We start from the raw sequence: 5,783 nt of genomic DNA, 5'->3' as shown, positions 1-5,783 counted from the left end.
TGGTATATTTGGTATAATACCACTAATACCCCCCCCAATTCTTCCTGGTCCGCCCTGTGCCCCCCCCCCCCCCCTGTCTTTGTTTCATGTGTCTTCAGAAGCTCCAATGTTTACAGACACAATATAAAATATGGATAAGCTCTGCATCCTCTATGCCCCTATTGTAATAAACATGCCCTTTTTGATGGAAAACCCCCTGACTTTTGTGTTGTTGTTGCGCTAATCATAATATTCATGAGCCCCATCCAATCAGCAGCCAGAAGCGAAAATAAATTGTGCCTTAAATAACCATTTATCAGCCGTTCCAATATTCACTAAATAGCGATAGTTAGAGTTCAGCCATCGCACTCAATTTTCTGCAAATTACCCAATAGCGGATTTGTCACATTTAATTGTAAGTTATCCGGGGGTCGCCGGGAAAAAAAAAAAAAAAAAAAAACACAAACAAAATTCGGTAATTTGAAAAGAGAGAAGATGTTTCATGAGGCCGCTAATCTCCGGGTTATTGGAGGAAATCGGCTGTAAGCTTGAGTGGACAGATATGTAAATGAGAATTATCAAGCGGTGGGATTTTTTTTTTTTTTTTTATTCATTTTATTTCTTTTTTATTTATTTAGAAGCCTCGGCTTTTGTGTTTGTTTATTTTTTGTATTTTTTTGTATTTTTTTTCCAGACGCCAAACAAATAATCTAAAAATGGCAATTTTTTTTTTATCCTTTTTAAAGAAAGTAATTTATATGAATCCTAGGTATTGTATATTTATAGATTTATTGATTGACTTTTCAATATCTAAAGCATAAGATTTTTTTTTTTTAAATACAGTATATACTCGAGTATAAGCTGACCCAAGTACCCAAGTATAAGCCGAGGCCCCAATTTTACCAGAAAAACCTGGTAAAACATATATTTTTTTTACTCGAGTATAAGCCGAGTTTGGGTTTTCAGCACATTTTTTTGTGCTAAAAAACCAGGCTTATACTCGAGTATATATGGTAGTTATTTTCATATTTTTTTATTTCACCTCCAATGACCAAGCCAATATTCGTCCTAAGAAACCAAGAAATCGTTGCCTCGTCGCATTGTCTTTTTATTTTTTTTTTTACGCTACCTATTCATTTGGCCTTCTACATCATTTTGGGTAAAAAAAATTTTTCATAGAATTTTTTTATTTTTATTTTGAGGGTTTGTAATATTCTGCAGTTTTTTTCGTAGCTTTTTTTATTTTTGGCATTCATTAGCAGATCCATTCAGGTTCCGGTTCGGGTTACAGTTTGGGTACCTGAACCCCTGCCAGTAACACACAGGTGTTACCCTTTTAAATGCCGACAAGAAAGCCACTTTGCCAGCGTCATTTAAAGGTACGGGTGCGCTCTTCGCTATGTACCGTATGTTTCGGACTATGAGCCGCACAAAAAATCCTTTGATTTTCTCAGAAATCAAAGGTGCGCCTTATAGTCCAGTGCGCCTTATATATGAACCGTACTTACAGACAACAGCTGCCTTGAACTGTGCACAGGTCTGCCACCTGCTGGTCATTCATCCTTATAATCAGGTGCGCCTTATAGTCCAGTGCGCCTTATATATGAACCGTACTTACAGATAACAGCTGCCTAGAACTGTGCACAGGTCTGCCACCTGCTGGTCATTCATCCTTATAATCCGGTGCGCCTTATATATGAACCTAGACGTTTTAGCAGGCATTTATTAATGGTGCACCTTATAATCCGGTGCGCCTTATAGTCCGAAAAATACTGTAATACTTGTGATCGGTGCCGGTAATGTTCATAGGTGTTATCAATTTAAATGTCATGATTGGAGAGCGGCAATCCTAGGAAAAATGGGGACGTGCATTCACAGCTGACATTTAAAAGCTGCCAGTGGCACATGAAGGGTTAATGCTGTAACCAATGGCGGTTGTTATCAGCAAGGGTTTGCCAGAGTGCAGGTCTGCTCATGCCTTGTGTTAACCCTTTACAGGTACAGGTCCGCTCTTCACTATTTAACACCCATGAGCGGTTTCTAGGGAAAGCGGTGGTGTGGCGGCTTTGTCGCTGTCATTTACAGCGTTAACATTGGTGATGTTACTGCAGACCACACTGAATGTAGGGGTTACCGGTGAAGGTGGACCGGAACATCAAGCCCCAACTGTTGTCTGAAGTGTTGGTTTGGGGACCCGAACCCACAATGTTCAATACTGACGCGAACATTGGGGCACATTTACTTACCCGGTCCTGTCGCGATCCCACGGTGCGTTGTCTGACGAGGATTCGGAGCTGCCGCGATTCACTAAGTTCGTGCGCCCAATTTCCTGCATGTGTCGCTTCCGTGCCAAGGTCCGCCGGAGTTCACCTTCTTCTTCCCGGTGCTTGTGTCCCTTTTCTATAAAAGCACAAGTAATAATCACTAATACCGCCATAGAGTGCTCAGCTACCTACAGATCCGCTCTGGTATTGTCAGGGTTCAGTCATATCTATAGCCCCCGGCACAATCAGATGCCCGGGCTCCTCTACTGATGTGTATGCTTTACTAAATCCTTGTTTTTCACATGAATTAACACAATTTTGTGGTTATTCTTAGAATTGTGTATTGTGTAGTTGCTTAAAGGGGTTGTCTGAGTTTTGAAAAAAAAACTACATGTGGCCGGGAGCGGGCTGCTTAAAACAATAAAGCTGTACTTACCTTCCGGTGCCCTCCGGTATCCAGCGCTGCTGTCGCTCCGGTCCGGGCGCCATGTAAATAAACATGGCCGCCGGAGCAGCGCGGCATTCAGCTTCCGGCCGGACACGACAACCTTCCGGCCCCCATACACAATGCTGTGAATAGGGACGGATAGGCGTACCTGGCCACGGCCGGCCGGAAGCTGAATGCAGCGCTGCTCCGGCGGCCATGTTTGTTTACATGGCGCCCGGACTGGAGCGACAGCAGCGCTGGATACCGGAGGGCACCGGAAGGTAAGTACAGCTTTATTGTTTTAAGCAGCCCGCTCCCGGCCACATGTAGTTTTTTTTCGGAACTCTCGGACAACCCCTTTAATATTTTAAATGAAATGAGAATAAGGTGTCTCGTGTTACTCGAGTGTTCAGTATCGAATGGGTCGGGTGTCCGACACCTGGAACCCCTACAGACCGGATGCCTAAAGTGACTCTATTCTGCATCACAGGCCACTCGCATCCATTGATCACATGGCCTGTGTACAGCTCAATCCCATTAAAATCTGCAATACCAAACATGGCCACTGTTCCATGTACGGCGCTGTACTTGGTAAGACGCCAAGGGACTGGATTGTTTATTTTCATTTTACATTTTTTGGACAACCCCTTTAAATCCACCTCCATATATTACATCATTACTGCTGAAGATTCACCTGGAATTGAATGCTAAAAAGATTCTTCATCTGGACTTCAACATCTCGGTGATAGATTATAGACCTGCAGACATATCTGAGGCACTAAAAATAAACTCAAACTGATAATTTCTTGCTTATTTGTTATTTTGCTTGTATATTTTTAGTTTTTCTAGATTTGTAGTAGTTATTTGTGGGCTTTGATTTATTATGTATTTTAATATGTATTTAATTTATATATGGAATTTGTTTGTATATTTACACCACTGAAAAGTTTGGGGTCACTTTCCTTGTGAAAGATGAGCCCATTTTCTTTCAATGAAGCTAACATTAAATTAATGAGGAATTCGTGCTATACATTAATGTGGTAAATGACGTTTCTAGCTGCAAAGTCTGCAATGCAATATCGTCATAGGTGTATATAGGCGCAGTTCCAACAACCACCACTCCAGTGATTTAATGCTAAATTGTGTTTGTTAACTGTGTAAGAAGGCGAATTGGTGTTTAGAAAACCTTTCTAAGGTATGCTAGCACAGCTGAAAACAGTTTGGCTGATTAGAGAAGCTATAAAACTGAGCTGCCGTTGAGGTGGTTGAGAATCTGGAGCATCACATTTGTTTGTTTTATGAAACTCTCACAATGGTCAGAAAAAAAGAACTTTCATGTGAAACTGAACAGTCTATTCTTGTTCTCAGAAATGAAGGCGACAAATTGCCAAGAAACTGAAGATTTCCTACAATGTGTGTGTACTGCTCCCTTCAGAGGAGAGCACAAACAGGCACTAACCAGAGTAGGAAGAGAAGTGGGAGGCCCCGCTGCACAACTAAGCCCAAGACATTAGAGTCTCTAGTTTGAGAAACCGACCCCTCACAGGTCCTCAACTGGCAGCTCCATTATATAGCACCCGCCAAACGCCAGTGTCACCCTCTACAGTGAGGAGGCGACTCCAGGATGCGGCCTTCAGGGCAGAGGGGCAAAGAAAAAGCCATATCTGAGACTGGCGGATAAAAGAAAAAGATTAATATGGGCAAAAGAACAGACATTGGACAGAGGAAGATTGGAAAATAGTGTTATGGATGGAACAATCTAAGTTTGAGGTGTTTGGATCACACAGAAGAACATTTGTGAGATGCTGGAAGACACCAGATGCCATCTGTCACATGGTGGAGGTCATGTGATGTGGGGGTCATGTCGGGGTGGAGGTCATGTGATGGTGGAGGACATGTGATGGTGGAGGACATGTAATAGGTGAGGTCATGTGATGGTGGAGGACATGTGATGGTGGAGGTCATGTGATGGTGGAGGTCATGTGATGGTGGAGGTCATGTGATGGTGGAGGACATGTGATGGTGGGGGTCATGTGATGGTGGAGGTCATGTGATGGTGGAGGACATGTGATGGTGGAGGACATGTAATAGGTGAGGTCATGTGATGGTGTAGGGCATGTGATGGTGGAGGTGATGTGATGGTGGAGGTCATGTGATGGTGGAGGTCATGTGATGGTGGAGGACATGTAATAGGTGAGGTCATGTGATGGTGGAGGTCATGTGATGGTGGAGGTCATGTGATGGTGGAGGACATGTGATGGTGGAGGTCATGTGATGGTGGAGGACATGTGATGGTGGAGGTCATGTGATGGTGGAGGTCATGTGATGGTGGAGGTCATGTGATGGTGGAGGACATGAGATGGTGGAGGACATGTGATGGTGGAGGTCATGTGATGGTGGAGGACATGAGATGGTGGAGGACATGTGATGGTGGAGGTCATGTGATGGTGGAGGTCATGTGATGGTGGAGGACATGTGATGGTGGAGGACATGAGATGGTGGAGGACATGTGATGGTGGAGGACATGAGATGGTGGAGGACATGTGATGGTGGAGGTCATGTGATGGTGGAGGACATGTGATGGTGGAGGTCATGTGATGGTGGAGGTCATGTGATGGTGGAGGTCATGTGATGGTGGAGGACATGTGATGGTGGATGACATGTGATGGTGGGGGTCATGTGATGGTGGGGGTCATGTGATGGTGGAGGTCATGTGATGGTGGAGGACATGTGATGGTGGAGGTCATGTGATGGTGGAGGTCATGTGATGGTGGAGGTCATGTGATGGTGGAGGACATGTGATGGTGGATGACATGTGATGGTGGGGGTCATGTGATGGTGGGGGTCATGTGATGGTGGAGGTCATGTGATGGTGGAGGACATGTGATGGTGGGGGTCATGTGATGGTGGAGGTCATGTGATGGTGGAGGACATGCGATGGTGGAGGACATGTGATGGTGGAGGTCATGTGATGGTGGAGGACATGTGATGGTGGAGGACATGTAATAGGTGAGGTCATGTGATGGTGGAGGACATGTGATGGTGGAGGTCATGTGATGGTGGAGGTCATGTGATGGTGGAGGTCATGTGATGGTGGAGGACATGTGATGGTG

Source organism: Engystomops pustulosus, chromosome 3 (genome assembly GCF_040894005.1).
Source record: "Engystomops pustulosus chromosome 3, aEngPut4.maternal, whole genome shotgun sequence".
Taxonomy (NCBI): domain Eukaryota; kingdom Metazoa; phylum Chordata; class Amphibia; order Anura; family Leptodactylidae; genus Engystomops; species Engystomops pustulosus.
This window is presented reverse-complemented; position numbering follows the sequence as displayed.